This window comes from Neodiprion virginianus, chromosome 4 (genome assembly GCF_021901495.1).
Source record: "Neodiprion virginianus isolate iyNeoVirg1 chromosome 4, iyNeoVirg1.1, whole genome shotgun sequence".
NCBI lineage: Eukaryota > Metazoa > Arthropoda > Insecta > Hymenoptera > Diprionidae > Neodiprion > Neodiprion virginianus.
In genome coordinates, this window is record NC_060880.1 from 543239 (window position 1) to 563438 (window position 20200).

A 20200-nucleotide genomic window follows, 5' to 3' on the forward strand; every position below is an offset into this window, starting at 1 on the left:
GAAATGACAGAAACTGTACCGAGAATGAAAAACATCGTACATGTCACGAACTTCACCTATGATCCGCACTTTTCTTCGCCGTCGATGTCAACCATAATTTTTTCATCCACCAAATCATTATATTCAAGAGATATATATCTTTCGGGTTTCATTCGTTGTTGTTTTTACGTTTCTTTATTTTTATTTTCATTCCTTTTTTCACACATTCCAACCATCACTGTATAATTATATATTTCAACGATGGAAACCAAACGACGAAATTATACACGCAGGCCACAGGTATTCAATACAAGGAGAGAACAAAAACTTTGAAACGACACCACACTGTTGCAAAAGCTACGCACACGTATCACGATTTATAATCCTGTTTCTCCAGATAACAGGTAGGTACGTACAGACACACACGCAAATTTACGAGTATATTATCCAGTATAGAGATCGGTAGTAACGACAATTTCATACGGAACACACCTTTTGATATTCCCTTCTCATCCCCTTGGGATTGTGACGTGTGCGATAAAGGTAACGTTGTGAATATCGCGCGCGCGAGAGAGAGAGAGAGATGGAGAGAGAGAGAGATAGAGAGATAGAGAGAAAGACACATGAAACGAACAGAGAACAACAAAGGGAATGTTTGATAAATGACGAAACGGCCGACGAACCAAGTAATATCGTCGCGCACAGACCTCCCGAGCGACGGCACAACAAACAACAACCCCGTCACAACAATCACAAACCTCCGCGAAGCAGCTACGTACTTATCGGAAAGCTCACAACTACTGGTACATCCAGCCGGGGGCTATCCTCGATGTTTGAATTGACACTGATGACCGCCGGTGTTGCCGCCTGCGCATCTCGCGCCTACGCCACCCTCCGCCTACTACGAAATCATGGCAGTACTACATCTCGTAGTCGTGGCTCGTGCCGTTCGTTATACACTCGACTCGAAGAATGAGTTACGTATGAATAAGCGCCTTTTGCGAATGACACCCGTTGGTTCCTCTCCTCCGCGAGGATGGTTGGGGTTTCGGGGTTGGGGGGTTGGGGTGGGGGATGAAAAGGGAGGGAGGGAGGGAGAGAGGGAGAGAGGGAGGGAGGGACTTGGGCCTTTCGTTGCAGCGCCAGATAGAGATGGGGTTTGTTGTTGTTGTTGTCGTTGTTGTCTGTGGTGGATATCGGGTGAGACGGCACACTCGATGACGACGACGACAATGGTGCGATGGCGATGGCGATGGTTATGGTGGCGGCGATGGTGTTTTAGTTCGGTGCGGTGGATGCGATGCGGGATGTTTGGATGTCTGGGGGGCTGGGAGGGGGGGGTGGGGGGCGGTTGCGGTTCGTGGTGGTTGGTGCAGGTGGCTGGTGGATGTGCCAGAAGTGCGGGCTTACGGCGGAATGAGAGGAGAGCTTAGCTCGGGGGGGCCGCGGCGTGCCCACGGCCCGACTCTCCTTCCTTCCTTCCTTCCTTCCTTCCTTCCTTCCTTCCTTCCCGCCTGCCTGCCTGCCTGCCTGCCTGCCTGCCTCCGACGTGCGAGAGCTGCGCGTATCGACCCGCACCCCCGCCGTACTGCCGCTACCACCTCGCGCGCTACCCTCACTCGCCTAACCGCCCTCCACCCCTCACCCTTCACCCTGCGTGCGTGCGTGCGCGTCCACGCGGCACCGCCTACGTACCTCATCCTCATCATCCTCCTCCTTTGCTTCTTCTTCTTCTTCTCCTCTTTATACTCATCCCCAACCTGTGCGGGATGCAGAGGGTCACCAATCGCAAGTGGAGAACCGTCAAGGGTAGAGCACGTGCGATGCGCGGTCGAAAACGTCAGGTGCGGCTTAATTCACCTCCCTTTCACGAGTTTCGTGAGTTTCGTGAGTTTCGCGAGAGGGGTGAGAAGAAGGCGACGAAGAAGAAGAAGAAGAAGAAGGACAATGGTTACTAATTATTCTGTCGATCGACGTCCATTCATTCTAGCGTACCACACGCGTATAGTAGGTATGACCTACTTTGTTGAATTTTAGCAAACAGAGAAAGAGTGCACGATCGATTTGATTTACTCGTCCTTGTGCAATGCGTAGCACGAAAAAATTAGTTAGCTTCATCGACTTGTTGAAGATTTGAACGATGAAGGAAAAAAACGTAACACGTAAAAAGTAACGCGCAAAAAGCGTTTGCTTAGCAGAGTATTTATTTTTTTCCCCCCTAATTTCGATTACAGGTTACGTACCGTATGTATTTAACGTCGAAGCCTTTTAACCCAACCTTCCTTTACCTCCCTGCCCTTCCCGCCTACAGCTTTAATTGCAGAGCTCGGAGTTACGCGAAAAATGGAGAAGCGTGGGCGACTGTCGTGAGAAATAGCACACCGTTAGCTGGTACGCCAATGCTGGTACGGAAAGAGAGAAATTGACGGGACGAGAAGAGAAGAGAAGAGAAGAGAAGCTAAGATCAGTAACTGTGTATAAACTGTTCCTTTTTTTCTTTTTCTTTTTTTGTACCGGCTCTCTTTCAATATCATGTCGTTATTCATTAATATTAACAGACCTGTGCAAAGTGAATAAACTTTTTCTCATATCCTATAATTCGTTTCCATTACAATATACTCGAACTTCAGTTTCCTACTCGCTTCTGTATCATTTCAATATAACAGATATTGTATATATATGTATGTATATAAAAGTCAAGAAACCGAGACTGCACAGTGCAAAATTACGTCAAACTGCACTGTTTGAGCGCGCACAGAGTCGGGTTTACGAAGTCTCTCTTTATTCTTTGCAAGTTGGTAGATACGGCCGCTTGTCGCACGGTTTGATGTCACGAACCCGTGCATCGTGTATACACGTATACGCGTGTCGCTTTCAACGGCGGTCTGGTTGCACGGCGAGGTGGGCGAGTGGGAAACGGAAACGGATATTACGAGGCTGTAGGATAGTAATACGCGCAGGAGGTCGTGCATCGCGCGTGATTGTATTGCGCCTTGAATATACATACGTGGGTATACATACACACACGCGCAGAGAGGGTAACTAACAAATACCGGAGGCAAAGACGAGCCTCGTCGTCTCGTTGTAGTTCTAACCTGGAAAATTAGAGATGCGTGCCACCTTATGCGAGACGCGGAGTCCCTCCCTCGTTATAGAACCCGTCGCGCCCTCTCATCCCTCGGCGGGTTTTCTCCAACGCGCGGCGGTCGGAGGGCGGGAAGTGCGAGTAAAACGCGACAAATTGCTACCAGTTTCCAACAACCGCAGGGCTGGGCGTTGCGATAGGAGAGGCGAGGCGAGGGGGTGCGACGCGTACGTGGAGAATATAACGCCTGTGTGCCTATAATACGACACACACCGTAGGTACTGGGGTAGGAACGAAATTAAAATTGGTCAAGCGGATTACCGGGAGGAATTGGGAGGCGCGTTGTTGCCGCTGCCGATGCCACTGCCGCTGGTGGTGCTCCTGCGGTTTTCAAATATTTTCGATATTCAATTATTTCCATACGTATGTACAAATGCATGCGTGTATGCCGGGGTGATTCTTAAAAAAAAGGTTGTTTTTTAATTTTGACCGGTTCGACCCCCAAATTACGGTGTGGATAATTAAATAAAAATTCCCTTGTTATTCCAGATTTTTATCTCAACTCTAACCCCTGCCCTTAGGAGAGTGGAAGTCCTCATTTAACCTTTTCACAATCAGGGGCACGTTGAATCTTATACGTAACAGATTTCGACAGAATTTAGTGCAGGGAGGTTTCTTGGGTCGCTGATTACGAATCTGAACTCGAGATTTCAAAATTCAGAATGGCGGATCCAGCATGGCGGACGAAAGTCCCAAAAATCACTGGATGCTGCCCCCGAGCCCCCGAATGCCAAAGTTTATCGAAAGCGAATTATTTTTTCGGTTTTGGTTCGCCATGTCGGATACGCCATTTTCAATTTTCAAATTTCGAGTCCAGATTTGTAATCAGTAACCCAAGAAACCACTCTGTACAAAATTTTCCCGAATTCCATTTGGCACATTCAATGTGCGCCTGAAAGGGTGAAATGGAGAAATCCACCCTCTTGCGGGCACGGGTTAGAGTTGGGATAAAAAAAGTGATAAAACGATGGAATTATTTTTGAATTGTTTGGAACCCATTTCGGGGGTGACCCGGTAAAAATTCAAAAATTACCTTTTTAAGGAACACCCTAATCTCTACAATGACGTAAAACATACGTAGGTATATTACAAAACTTTACACTCTTCGGCCACGCACCCCGTAAAAAATTTTGCCGTTCCCCATCCCTGTCGGTGCGGTATCGCAGGCATACTGCGATTTCGGTTCGCGGATTTTGATAACAAAATGGAAAAGACGAGTCGAATTATTATATAGGATGGGGAGGGACGTGAAATGGTTGAACGAGCTGGTATGCGTGTGTAATTTGTAGGGTGTAGAGAAAGGTGTGGAATAATCCACGTGAGAAAGAAACGAAACGAAACGAAACAAAACGAAAAGTTAAAAAAATACAAAGGAGAGACTTTTATATTGAAAGTGAAAAACGGCGGGGTGAAAAAATCATTTTTACATTTATACCCGCCTATAGGTATAGTACCGCAGCGGATTTCATTAATTGATTAACGATCAAACTCCGTTTTTTTCATCCTCACTGTGTGCGTGCGTGCATGGATTTAATACGGCGTTTATTATTGAACAATGATTGAAAAAGGACGCAAAAGAAAGGAAAAAAATTTTTTTAAATAATGCGAAGGGACGAAAAATGCGGAAAGTACAAGAGGCCACGGGTAAAAATGAATTGATCATGATTAATCGAGGGAAAACGAGAACTTCAAGTTTTTCCCTGCCTCGTTTTTTACGTAATCCTGACTTCTCTATTTATATAATACCTACACACCCGTATTAAACGAAAGTATATAGCCGTTATGTGCAGACGAATGTACATGGCTGCGTACATAACCATGCACCATACAGGTATACAACAAATGAACGAAAGTCAGGGCAAAGGGGGATGAGAAATGAGTATTAAGAGTACAAAAAAAAAAAAAAAAAAACGAAAGTGCAAACTAAAGCTCGCTGTTGCTTTTCATGCCTGCAGCAGCGATGGAGAGGGAGAGAGAGAGAGAGAGAGAGAGAGAGAGAGAGAGAGAGAGTCGAGCCTGGCGTTACGTAGGTTCCGTATGTTGACACAAGCTACGATTTAATTTCTCCGCAGGCAAACATTCAATTTCCCTGCGTCTATAGATCCTCGACTGTGCGTTTTCCGTACCCTTGTATATATACATACGTACACATATATATATAATATATGCGCGTGTGTATACCGCCCAACTTTATTACACCATAGGTACCTACGCGGCAAAAATTCTGATGATATATATGCAGCCGTAAAGTTTATTTCACAAACAAAAGTTCTACACGGTTTACATACGTATCCTATATCAAATGAACCCGAAATCTGTAGGAAACGTGATTTGTAAACTCTCTTGAAACATTAACTTATATTTGGTTGGATGATGATTTTCAAACCTTTCGAGATAGCTAAGTTGAACCTTGCATCGTTGCCGTTTCGTCGAGGTCGTTCGTCCAACGTGTATAATAATTACTTTACTTGCATCCGTCGGGAGAAGAAGCTAATAAGGTGAGCGGAAAAGGGACCAAGTTTGAAAGAGAGAAAAAAATTAAAGTGGAAAAACTTCGGCGCCTTGCAAAGTCAGTATTTTTCCCAGAGAGAAAACTTGGGTATTATATATATATATAAATATATATATATATATATATGTATATATGCGGTGTAGAAGGAGAGAAAATCGCGAACAAAGGGAGAGAGAAAGGCAGTTGTAAGAAGTGGCACCGCGTCGCGGTTGTTCCGCGGACTGATTCCCTTAAAAACGTATTACTACGACTGCACGCGGATATGAAAAAGCGATTTTATTTCGGCAGGAGGAGCGGCACATCCACTCGTCCCGTCGTTTATAACCAACCCCCCGGCCGATCCGCATATATTATACCTTCTGCGAATTATATATTCAATGATATATATTTATATATAGGGGCCATTCCACGCTAACTCAACCAACGGCCGACCGTCACAATTTTAGATTCTGTTCAAAAAATTTTATGCATTCGTCCGAATTTCAAAATAGTGTCCCGACTTTTATTTAGAGTTTTCCCAAAATTTAAAAGTTTGCAAAAAAAAATCTAAAAATTCTTGAGTAAGATGTCAAAATTTTTTCCCTTCTTATTCGTTTCAAGTTTTTTTTTCCAGAGAAGGATTCAAAAAAAAATTATAAGTAATGGTCATCTTACTATGACCGGTTGGTTAAAAATTTTCATACGTAACATGGGACGGCAGGTTAAAAATTGGAACAATATAACAAAATCACAAACGGTGACGGTCCGACGTTGGTTGCGTTGGCATGGAATGCCCCGTACATAACAAGGGTGCAGCTAGTACTTGCGCCAAGTTCTGTACTACACCTCGTACATCTCGCATAAGACGGCAAAAATTCGGGTGTCGCGAAAGAACGAAAACGACGACTCCGGTTGCCGTTCTAATCAGCGAAATGCGTCCTTTGATTAGCAAAAAGGTCAGAGCAACGACGGGCTAATTCGTATAAGCGACGTAACTTGCACTCAGTTTTACCAATACTCGTACATAAATATCTATTTCTGCGTGTGTGTGTCAGTATGTATCAGGTACACGTGTTATACTGCATACGTGTGCAACATACAAATATACATGCATATATGTACATGCACTAGCAAACAGCGACGGCAGCTTTCGCCGCGCAAAACTTCACTGCAGTCAGGATGAAGTAGTTACACGGACAGGGTGTGTACAAGCTTTCCATGTTACCCCCGCCCTATTTGCGATCTGCAAACAACCCCCGTATATTTTATACTGGACTTTATTTCAGGCTTTTTTTTTTTATATACTCCTTTTTTTTTTTTTTTTATCGCTCGAAATAGGAAACACTTCTTCAGCTCCGCGTAGTACTATAGGTATACATGTATAATATCCGGAGAGTAAATATTTAGTTTTTCGGTGGAAAAAAATGATGTAAAATGTTTAGTAATATCTGCCTACCTCTGTTCGAGTTGTCGCGCTGTGATGTAAAAAGAAAAATATAAAAACAATAGAGAGACAGATTTTCTCGGTTTGCTAATACTCCTCCTCGTCGTCGAAGCTTTTTACCAGCGTTTCCTACTATTTGTCATTTTTTTTTTCTTCTTTCTTAACGTCTTTCCGTCACGTTTTTATCAACCCCGATTTCTGCGTCTCTTTTCCTTTGGCAAATTTTTGCATTGGCTGATTCACGACAACGAGGTTAGCTTAACGAGCGTTGATAAATCGAGAAATCAATAAATGAACGCGGATTTTCACCCTTAATTCCAACCCAAGGGCAGGATTCAAAAGGGAGCAGGACGAAGGGCAGTTTGAAGGAAATGCAAACCAGCCTGTCTTACAATTAGTGTGAAAAAGGGGGGGAGGGGGGGGGGGGGGGTGGAAGAATAAGGGGAAAAATCGGCACGCGCCGAGGGTATCCATCAGCAGGGCGAAATTATTGATGTTACATTAGAGTCCGCCACCAAAGGCGAAGGGCGGCGTCGCCCCGGCAAACCTGGGGGGGCATCTATCTCCACCCTTCGACCCTCCGACCCTTCGGCCGGCGGTTCGCGCCGTTGTGCTTTGGAATTTCATATAATAGGCAATAATAACCCCGTCGATAACCCCGCACAATACAAACAACTCAAGTCCGCTCGCGAAAGCTCGATCTACCGGCTAAAACCATCCAGCGGAGTGACGCGCGGAGGAAAGACCGCCGGGCAAATGAACCCCGACATAACGAAAATACTACCACTGATAAAACAGCGCGACGGGTTTGCAGGTGTACCATGGATGCCTAGAAAAAATTTGCACGTATACACGAGGACGACGATTACGTGCGACTGAAATTCAACTCGACTTCTTTTTCTCCCCCTCATACGTTTTGCATAATTTGTTCTTTTAAAACTTTTGCCACGATGAGTTTGAGATATCATTTCTCGGTTGGAGGTGGCGAAAAAGCAGAATCGTGATATACGATAGAATGGTTCGCGGTATCGAATTTTGTAGGATGCGAAGATCCGATTTGGGGAATTTCAAAATGTTTGAAGTCGAAGTATAGAATCGTCAGAATCCTACGTTGAATCGATTATTTTTTTTCACAATTTGTTTTTGCTTTTCACTTCCACGAAAGACGCAGTAAAATATCAATTTACGCGATTAAGGTATCAATTATCATCGTTGTCTTAATTACTAATTACCTATTTGATTTGATAAGTGAAAGATGAACGAATAGTTTCACCTGAAATTGAAACTATTCTGCGAATTAAATATTCGCGTTTTCTAAAAATTCGATATCGCGACCCTTCCATCCTGTCGCAATTCAACTCAAGTCCACTTCCCCCGTTCCTCGTTATCTGATATTCCATAAGTAACGTATTTATGTGACAAAAGTATACGCCATAGCCGACATAACACGACGCGAAAGAATAGAATTTCTCTGAAAAATCACAGCCTGTCGCCGTCATTGTCGAAGTGAATTTTCCTTCTTCATCGCTGTTTAATTTTCATTGAAACGTACTTTCTCTTCCGGCGAAAAAAATTCAATGCGAACGACGAGAACGCCGAGTAAGTTTCGAAAAAGCAAAATCACACAATAACTTGAGGCCGCCCGATTTCCTCCCCTCCGAAACTTTCCCTCGACGTAGAGGGAGGGCGTGAGGCTGCAAAGACTCGAGGCTTTAGAGCGCCGCGCCCCGATGCTCGAGGCTCACACAACGCGCTACGGTCGTGGAATCCATAATTTGCGGAATGGGAACGTTTCCCGCCACCCCACGTTCCCGGAATTCGGTATCACCGTTTCGTCGATTAATTATGGGGCGCCTTTGCAATTTTGCAAATCACTACACCCGTCAGGTAATACTTGAAATTTTTGCAACAAGCCTAGGTATACTCGCAAAAAATTCTTCATCAACTTCTCTGGCCAACACTGATAATAATTAAAGATCTTTCAGATTTTGTACAGTCCCGGTATACAAAGTGACGAAACGTGCGAAATCAAGAATCAATCACCGAATCGAGTTGATTCAACTTTGATCAGAAAACTGCCACCTGGGTGCGTAGAGAGGGATGAAATCTTGTAAACTATTATTATTATTATTATCGTTATTGCTACTGTTCTTGTTCCTTGATGCATCCGACAGAAAAATCATAAAAAATATATTTAAAAAAAGTTATAAAGTATTGCTTAAAAAAATATTCGAAGCAAAAGTTGAGCTTAAAAGATTTTCACTTCCAGTTTAAGTAATAAAAAAAAACAGAGTGACCTTTCGTTGATACCAAGCTCGTATAGCTCGTCCAATTTCAACGAACAATAAATCATATTGTTTCGTTAATAATTTTCAAGCGAATCACCCGACACGAATTATTCGACGTCACGGTTATAGTATTTTGAAACACACAGCATCACTCCGTTACATACAACCTGTACAATTGATCTCACAAAATTCATTACTCCGATCAATCGACGAGCTCTAAATCAAGTGTTATTTTTGTAAATTTACTTGGTCGTTGGTTTATTTTTTTTTTCTTTTTCCTATTTCAACGACAAACAGTGTTATAGATAACGCAATAAGTTCCCCAGGATTGGGGCTCTTCACCCTTCCTCTCGACGCCGAGAATCCCCCCCCCCCCCCCCCCCCCCTCTCACGGCGATAAACTTACGGGGTTCCGCGATAAAAATGTCCCAGAAAAAGATCGATGACCCGTTCGCGTTCGTTTCTTTCGTAGTGGTAATAGGCGACTACTCGCCGAGGTCCCGCACGACGAACGAAGGAACCTTGCGCCATTATCGTTCCTATTGTTATCGTTATTGTTATTGTTATCACCCCCTCACCGCCGGCCGCGACGCCGATGCCTCCGCAGCGAAGTCAGGGAGGGTACAAGTGCAGGCTGGCCTTTTGTGCATACACACCGTATCACCTACCCTACCTTATTTTACGGATCTGTATACTCGTCGGTGGTTCGTTCGTTCGTAGATATGTATATGTATTATGTATAGACATGTAAGACGCGTTACTTACGTAAGGTATGCATGTATGAGGGAAAATCGAGCTTTTCGTCGAGGGAATGAAAGGGAATGACGGAAGAATAAAGTGAAGTAAAGTGAAAGGCGATGAGAACGCGCTGCTCAGGATTCTATATTGCTCCATCATTTCGCCTCTCTTTCACCCCCGGCAGCAGAAGCTCTTGCGAAAGCTCGCTCGGTACCTACCTACCCGTTGTGTCTACATATTTCCTACCCCGAGTTTAATTGCATCATTTTATTGTCTAGCCCCTGCGGCACGCAGCTTAATTCGCAACAAGAAACATTTTACCCCCCCCCCCCTCTCTCTCTCTCTCTCGCTCTCTCTTTTTTTAATCTGCTTTTTCTTCTGTGTCGGAGAAATCGACTCCGTTGCAACGAACGACTGTATAAAGTCCGCAGAATTTACCGAGCTTTCAAGCACGAGCTGCTATTGGACTTTGTTTCGAATTAATTCGGACTTTTGAAACTCGAATTTACGGTCTTTATTTCACTTCCTCCAGAGTTTCTTCCAGTCTTTGCAGTATCGAGAATCGAGAGAAAGAGAGAGCGAGACAACGAGAAAGAGACAAGTCGAGGGTAACAACTCTCGATATACCTCTGAATTTTTTATCACCGCCAATTCCTTTTTTACATCCCTTTCAAACTCAACTTATTATACAGATACTGAGAGAAATTTGAAATTGGTACAATATCCCAGGACGAGACGATCCTTGGGGATAAAAGAAAAAAAAAATGCGCGATCGGGACTTAAAAAAACTGATTCTCCCATGAACGTTTTATCGAAAATTTAGCCCTCGCGTTATGTTTATTATACCGTCACATTCGACCGTCGATCAACCATAGCGTACCGCAGTTTCAAATTGCAGCTATCGACGGAATTCCGTCGTTTATCGTTATAAGCGTAGACCATGCGACAAACTAGCGATAAAAAAAGAAGACGTATACGGTGCTCAATAGGAAAGAAGAAAAGCATACCCATAAGGATAAAAGTAGCGGATGCTAGCAATTTCGACTAATGCCTAAGAGAGTCGGTATTTTCCCCGAATGGATGGGAAATCCTTTGAGCGCGTATGGTCAGCGAGCGGGGAAATAATTGCTACTACCCCAAAGTAGACGTCTGCTTTTCCATACCTTATACTTCAACACAAAGGTACCTAATCCTTTTACATCATCATCTATACCTGTTGGCATGAAAGAATTCCTTTTATCTTATCGAAAAGTACAAAAACTTGAAAATCCTCAGCAGAGCCGTCGAATCGAATCTCCAATATTATTTTCGTTCAATTTTATTGTCCCCCCTCCATCCGCCCCCGGTTTCCATTGTACGACGAAGAAACGACAATGGCGCGGTGACCAGTCTAATCTAAAACAAAATTTCTCTTCCGTTCTCTGATAAGAGGCGTAGGTACAGCTACTGGGTTGTACCTATACCCATGTATTACAGAGATGTGGTCAAGGGTATACATTGTACATATATATACATATATATATATATATATGAATAAAATATGTATATTCACATATATTCGACGATGCTTTCAATACTTATCCTCCCCACTTTCATCGCATGTAATATTTCTCCGAGGATGTCCATTTTTATTGTTATACCTACCCCTGCACACGTAGTAAGTTATTATTCTCGGTTGTGTGAAGAATCGGTGCTCGATAGAATAATATTCGTTTTTCTCTGTCATTCTTTTTTTTCCCGATCTTTCAATAACAATGATAATAATAATACGCGTGACGCAAACTACGGAACATTTCGAATGACAACGGGACAATCGAAATCGAGTAAAGGAAACGAAAATCGGGAAGAAGAAACACTGCAAGCTAAGTAAGTAGATTCTGCTGCAGTATTACGATATGTAGGTACATACATTATACACATATAGGTGTACCTGCTATGCGTAAGAAGGTGTTGTTTCGACGACGAGAACGGGAACTTTTCTTACCGAGTCAATCTATCAGGACGAGGACGAAGACGAGGAGGAACACAGCGCGAAGTACCATTTAAACAGGATTTTTATTTTTATCTCAACTTTATTTAATTTCAAACATTTTTTTACCTTCAATTTTACTTTGTTTTTCTTTCGTTGCTTCTTTTTTCATACGGTTCTTCTTCCCTCCTCGGTTCACCGTCGTCGTCGTCGTTGTTGCTGGTTATTTATTTATTTATTTATTTTTATTTATTTTGTCTTCTTCCATCCCCTCCTCTCTCTTCCCTCTATCTCGTAAAAGTTTCACCCAGAGTTTGCTAATAAACAGACAATGGGCAGGATGGATGAAGACGACGGAGCGACAGAAGAGGAGGGGGTGTCGGGGTCGGGGTCGGGGGTGGGCGAGGAGAAGCTGTGTCGGTGCGGAGAGGACGGCGAGCCGCGGGTATAAGGGAGGAGCTCCAAGTATTAAAAAGTTTGTTTATTTTATGACAGCCCGTTATTAAACTCGAATCGAAACGGCTTATGTAAATTGCTTATTATACGAGCACCGGCTATTTTAGATATTTTATTATGTACCCAACCAACGAACCAACAAACCCTCTTCTTCTCGCCTCTTCATTCCCGAAACGGCGATAATAATTGTTTGTTAAGATGAAAAAAAAAAAATAACCAAAAAAAAATAAAATAACCCACAAATACTTGTAATTCTTTTATTGTATAAATGTATTTATATATCATCCCCGTACAACTCGTATCCGCGAATTGAGAAATAATAACATTTCGAGGCGGATGAGGAGAGAAGACGTGTAAGCTGCAAGGGATAATATGAAGGAGACCCCGAGAGGAGTTCGTTCCTTTCTTCCTTTCTTCCTTCCTTTCCGTTTTCGTGTCGCGGTTTGGATCCCTGTCGTCGAGTCGATCCGTTGGCAAATCCCCCGCGTTCGCGTTAGCGTTCGGAGAAACTGAAACTTGTTTCGGGGTGGGTGGGCGGAAGGATGGGAGGAAGGGATAATTCTGTGCGCGGATCGGCCGAGCGAATACATCCGGAGATATAATCAAAAGTTGCCATGGTTACCCGCCTCCTCTCTCTCCTCGTCCAACCCCATTTGCCGCCCTTTATAAAGCCAGCTTCCGTCTCTTTCAACACTTTCCCCGTTTCCATCCCTCCTCGTTCTTCCTTTTTCACATTCTTCAGCCCTTCCCCGGTCCGGAGAAGTTGCAAAAACTACACGTATACGTATAATCCAGCACCGCTAGCTGTTGGAGAAACTTTCGAAAGCGTCGCAGGGCGATGTTCACCTCCCGCAGCGTTCGCCACGGCTTTTTAGCCTTTGGATTTTACAATTTTCTAGTATAATAATAACAACGTTGCTACAACGCGGCGAGTAGAAGTTGGGGAAGGAGAGAAAATTTAGGGATAAAAAGTACCGGCTGGAAAACAAGAAAATTCTACTCTATCGTCCCTACTTCGACACTATCCAAACAACACTCGAGTTCAGCACCGACACCCATGATAATAATAATAATAATATGCTGGACACAAACAATCGTCCGCAACTCTGCTTGATACATAGATAAATATTCTATAATTTGTCGTACCGAAAGACTCCAATGAACGATTGGTATGTAGTGTGAAAAACAAGATTCTTGGAACTTGAATTTGGTCGTCGTAGGAACTTGACATGTTGAGATTCTAATTGGCAAGGTATACATGCAAATGCAGAAGGGATCGAAAACTGCGAAGAACGAGCGAGGAACGATTCTCGTCATCCAGTCGTTGCAAAGAATATCCAGGGAGATGGAGTAATGAGAGGGAGAGAGGAGGAGAGAGAGAGGGGAAAGAGAATAGCGAAATGTAGAAAGAAAAGGTAAAAGGAAGAAGAAGAAGATTAAAAAGTGGAAAAGTTGCCGACTGCATAGCTTGCAGCAGTCGCTCGACGACGCAAAGTTTCCTAGTTAGAATTCGAATTGTCCGGTGCAATTCGAACCAAGTTAGAACCCGTATAATATACCCCGTCCATGCAGCCTTGTTGCTGCTGCAGGTACGTCGCGATCCCCGCGAAATTATATCAAGGATATAAATACATGTACATCGGTGAAAGAGTACAAAATATAAGGTGACCCGAGACCATGAATAATTAAAGAGAGTGAAGTTCGTAACGTTAATTTGACGATTTATTTTTAAGAAAAATGATTAGTTCGCAACTGTAGGATCGTCTCAACCTGAACAATATATGTTAAAACGCAAAAAGGATATTCAGATTTTAGAAATTAAGGGCCTTGAAATTCGTTCTAAGATTTTAAAACAACGATTTTATTTTCAATATTTCGTTACGTTAACGTAACTAACTTATATCTGGTAAATGATTTAACGGTTGATAAAAAAACAACTGCTTTCAATCTATAATATCAAACTAAATTTTATAGCGTAAATTTGTAATCGTCGTTCAGACACAACGATTATCTCACACATCTTTGGAAGAAGTGACGACGACCTGAGAGATTGAATCTGTTGATTTTGTCAAATATATCGATCGGAGATAGCGAAAGAAGTGTCATTCATTTGATTCAATAGCATTACAATCACAGAGAAAAAACTTATGTTAACAAATGAAACGACATTCATTTGAACGAACGTTTCTTTTTCCATATTTCATGGCAATATTTAGTGAATTCGTGAAAAAAAAGTTTTTTCGCATTGTATAACGACAATTGTATCAATAAATGGTGAGGATATTTTCCTATGTATAACAAGCAATAAAACGATATTCCAGATACCTATATGCATAGTAGATTACATTCTAAGTGGATGAAAAAAAACAAAACAGCGACAGGTATATATATATATATATATATATATACGATCAAGGTAAAGAAGCAGCGAGGCCGCAATATTTAATAGGGCGCGCGCAGCGCGACACCTCTCGCAATTAGTTCGCAAAATAAAAAAAAAAAAAAAAAGTGTGGGGTAAACGAGGCAGCAGCGGTAGCCTAGCAGAAGTAGCAGCAGCAACGAGGACCGAAAGGACGAGGGCATGGCGTAGAAGAAGAAGAAGAAAAAGAAGGAGGAGGAGGTTGGTTGCTGGGAGTTGTGGTGTCGACGACGGGGCGAAAGCGGGAGAAAAAGGGGGAGGGATGTACGGGGGGGGGGAAGCTCCGAGCTTGAACCCACGACAATACAGGTGGTGGTAGAAGTGGTTGTGCGGCTTGCGTAGTTGAACCTCCTCGAATCTCTCTTTCTCTCTCTCTCTCTCTCTCTTTCCGCCGTCCACGCGTCCCAACACCCTGACGGCCGAAATCGACACCGTCTGCACGTGTGTGCGTACAACACACAGATATCCTGTCCTCCAGCCACGCTCATCCAGAACAGACGGGCGCACAGTTTACCGGCCTTTTATCAAAAGAGACCGTTCCTGACATAACACTCGCTCCCTTTCTTCCCCTTGCCATCCCAGCCTTGCTGTGCGCAACTTTATATCCCGCGAAAACACTCTCTTCACCCACCCACCCACCCACCTCGCTCTCCACTTTCTACACGTTCTTTACTCAAATTTGAATAATTCAGGTTTTTCACTCACGCGGCGGCAGAGGGGGGGGGGGACATCTTTGCGTTTGGAAGAAAGAAGATCGGAAGGAAACAGAATTGCGAATTGACGATTTATCTTCCTCCATTGATCCGTGTAATACTTGAGCAATCAATCATCCTGATCGAATGGTTATAAGTTTAGTTCTTTCACGGTAAACTGTCGTCATTGCTCGAGTTTCGAGGTTCCATCGCTGAAGGGGCAAATCAGTCAAACGGATAGTGAACAAAATGAACGAGCAAAGGATTCCAAGCCTTATCTTATTTTCTCATCGTCAGTCGTTTGATGATTCTTTAATTGTGTTTTTAACGTTTTTGGAGTGGTAATTGGTCGAAAGGGGCTCCTGGAAATCAATTCTAAGGGAAAACAGTTTTTTTTTTTTATCCCCAAATCTGACTTTGACCAAGATCGAAATCAATATCGTTACTACGAAACTATTACTCGCACATTACAAGTATCAGCCTCGCGGAGAATAATCTTGTATATAATATACCGTTAAGAATACACGAGGCTGAAGTTAGTGGCGTTGACGTAACGAAACGGCGGGGGAAAAAACCATTATTGTGCAATTTCTGAATAACTTGATGTTTTGTTTGTCACGGATTATTAAGTTTCAAGCAATCCTAAATGTGCGAATCGACGATTTTTCCTAAACACACATCGTTACTGTAACGTTACTATCTTCATCCTCACGTTAATACGAAGTCAATACGCTGTGTAAATTTACCCTGTAAATTTTCTCTTCCTCAATTATTCGTTCGTTTCTTCCCCCCGTTTTCGCATCATTCCGCCTCTCTCTACTTTCCTACTCTCGTCGTATATGTTTTGCGGAAACGGTAAATGGGGTTGAGAAAACGGATGCATTATACCAACCAGGCGACGTGAAAGCCATAGCTGTAGGTGTATTTCTGTTTTAAGCGGTGGGAGTTTCGCCGTTGCAGTTAGCGAACGAGGAAGAGAACACGGGCAGCAAAAGTAAAAAGACACTTAAAGGATTTACGGTCTAAGAGCTGGAGGACTGGCTGGTGGTGGTGGTGGTGGCGGTGGTAGGGAAAAGCGCAGAGGTAGGCAGGCAAGCAAGCGGTCACGACTAGCGGCCCAAAACGCGGTGGAAATAACAATAAGTCAGATGGAAAGAAGGAAGGCTGCAGGAATAAAGGAGAGAAAGGAATGGGCACAGGAGCGGAAGGAAATAGAAATGGCGAAAACTCGTCGAGGGATGAGAGCCGGAGAGAAGAAGAGGAAGGATGAGGAGGAGAAGAGGAAGAAGAAGCGGGGTGGGAAGAAGGACGTTAACACCGCGAGACCTGAATCTTTGATAGAATCCTTTAAACTAACATCGAAGGGAGCCTCGGGAGAAACCTTTGTGCCGGGACTTTGAATGCGTAACTAAACGACCCGATAGCACACATTTGCCACAAGGCTCTACGCCGCTGCCTGCGTTCCGCTCTCTTTCCTAGCCCGCGTCATCCCCTGGGTCGAGTCCGCCCGTAATGATCGTTCGACCCTTCAACCCCCTGCCGACTCTTCCTTCCCCTCACCTAACCCATAGAAATCGGCTCTTTGTATCATTTCATCGCGTTTGAATATATTTCCAAAATAACGAAAAAAAAATCGCTGAATTTTATACCCAGAGCTGGAATGAAATAAAAATATGATCAAGATTTTCTCCGTTTATATATTTCCATTTCCTGTTTACTAAAACTTTAATTGATTACGGTGTAGGTTATAAACTGGCGCAATAGCCCACAGCCAGAGTCTTTGAAGATGTTCGAAAAAGCGTGAAGACAGAGAGGTAGAGAGAGAGAGAGACAGAGAGAGAGAGAGAGTAGTTGTAGGTACATATAAAGAGAAAAACTTTGATGAAGGGTGGCTGGTTCGCCGGTGGCGCGGAGGGCGGTTTGGAGGGTGGTACTCGGTAGCAGGTAGGTACTAGTTACTTTGGTTGAGCATGCAGGCGAAGGCGAAGGCAAAGGCGGAGGCAGCGTGGCGTTGACTGTGTAATATAGGTCAACGTTTACACAGCTGCTTTAAGCTGGATTTACCGAACAGCTTTCGCCATACGCGATGCCAACCGGAGCAAACTAGGACGGTAAATACATTTTTTACGCCCGTCTATGCCAGGGCAGCCCCTCCGTCTCGACATCCACCCCCGAGGTGAACCCCGTTCGCGCCGAGAGTGGGAGAAAGAGATAGCGAGCGGCGTGGAGAGGAACGGGGGGAACGGAGAGTCGCGCGATGTGAAACCCGTGAAAATCTTATTCCCGCTGCCTCCTCGCGATTCCTGAATCCTTGCACGAACTCAACCCTCGCTTCCTCGCGTTATTTATTCCCTCGCGAGATTCCCACCCCCTTGCACCCGCCGAGGTTCTTCCACAGAATGCCGGGGACGGGGATGGCTAGATTCAGACATTCGCTAGCTTGCCGGTTCACTGATTCGCTTTCGTTTATCCCGCGGCGAGCAAACGACGAGATCCTACGAGTACTCACTCGGCCCGTCTCGAGCTGATCGTGAATCCCAATTAAACTGTACAACGCACACGCGACTCGCGTCGCTCGTCAACTTCTTCGTCATTCGCTAAGCCCCCGTAGACGTACAACCGCCGTATTCTAATGGAAGAAAAAAGAAGCCGACATTTGAAAGATAAACCGGTCGTACAATTTCAATTTCATTGATTATAATCATACCGGTCAACGCGGATTTTCTGTCTGGGTTCTAGACGCCAAATTTTGATTTCTTCTGCGTAACTGATATATAAAAAGATAGTTTTATCAGATAAAGTTTGTTTTTGAAAAAACTAGAACGATATTTCGGATTTTAAGAAAAATTACCCATTTTCTAAAATATTTATTGTGAATAACAGTTAAACAAACTTCAGTTTTGCGTTTGGATCACCATTATTCAAAAATAGTAATTGATAATAAACTAAAAATGCAGAATAATTGATAAGCCCTAAACGTAATCTCCTATCGTGCTTTCATTACACTGCCATGAGTTAAAATGAATCTCGATGCAGAGTACTTTGAATGACACGCTGGCCACCCCGATCGGTATTAGCTCTTTTGCAGGCTAGTCAGGATAATATTTAGATGGACAGCGTGGGTCCAGAGTATCAAGCGAGACTCTCGACTATCGCGCAAGGAGGACCTGCAGGCAGGCCAAGGCCTACGTCGTCCACTTGAGTATTCCGTGTGAGCCCGCGAAGGCGGTATTTAGGGCTTCGCTAATGCATCCCTCGTAGAAGAGCCGGTTTACTTTACCCAAGCCCTAAGTCTATCCGGACCACCACGAGACGGGGATAAGGCAACGCCAGCCCGGCGTGTGTCTATATCTTATACACCATCGAAACACAGCGTAAATATTACACCCGCCACTGTAACAACACCGACTACCGATTTCCTGATTTCCTGATTTCCCATTTGACGGCAAGCGTCATCAGCGCTTGTTTGAGGTCGATGACGATAATCGACCAGTGTTTACCACTTGTTAACCCTGTCCCAATTATTGACCTTTTTTGGTTGTATCTTTTTGATCCTCAGTTCTAAAATTACCGGAAAATAAATTTCCAGTGCCTAATCCTCTGGCAATTGGTTTTAGCCATCGAGAAATTCACAATTTGTGTGGTAAGTTTATAATTTTGGAAAATAAAGGGGTCAATAATTGGATCTAATCGTGTCAATAATAACTATTACACCTGCTTTGCATCGAAACTTTGGTCCTTCCAAGGCTTTTGTTCCAGCTCTCCGTATGCACGCGATGATGCACATATAGGGTTTTGTATAACGTGCGAGGGAAACGGAAAAATCTGAATCAGCTTTCGTAAATTTAGTCGAGGAACTGGCGGAGGCCGCACCACCGAGCGGAATGCCAAGTGCGGTGCAGGCCAGAATGCTGCAAAACGGAGTAACGTTTGGCTTCTTAATGAAAGCCACACTGGACCGCCTCACCACTTTCATCCCCTTTCCTTCCTCCCCCCAACCTTCTCTCACACACAGCACCTGATATGCGTTTGTACAGAGCTGCTCGCTTTTACTTTACCCTGATGCCCTTTTGGCGTCGCAGCTCGACTTCCACTTCTCTCTTTCTCTCTCTCTCTCTCTCTTGCCTTCGCTCTATTTCTTTCATCGGAGTACTAATACATAAGCATGTAGGGGAGATGCGGGAAAAATGGGCCTCCTGTACAATCAAATGGGATTTCAAAAAATGCCGACAACGCTTGAAATGTATTTTTAGTTTAAAGAGAAAGATAATGCGTTGTCGAAATTGGTCCAACGTTATTCCTCCCTTAGCGGGCCCATTTTTCCCGCCTCTCCCCTTTAATCTCTATTCAGTCCTACATAGTCCAGTACAAATTATCTGTATCTAATTAATAGTGATAAAATTTTGCATACCGTTAAACTGACTCGTAGAATTTTCCTATACCACGAGGGGAGGCAATCTCGGGTCAGGTTTCACCCTATGGGTTTATCACGTGTCATAAAGATTGCACATCGATTGTTCTAACGTGAAACATGCCTGGAGATTTAAGGGGGCTAAAAGACACAAGGCCTTGGCCTTA

At 43.8% G+C, this 20200-nt stretch overlaps 1 protein-coding gene across 4 annotated transcripts in view; it reads right to left on the minus strand.

Annotated features, from left to right (window-relative positions):
- The window catches only part of LOC124303811 (uncharacterized), a 176651-nt gene that overhangs the window by 115026 nt on the left and 41425 nt on the right, over window positions 1–20200 (minus strand). The window lies entirely within an intron of this gene.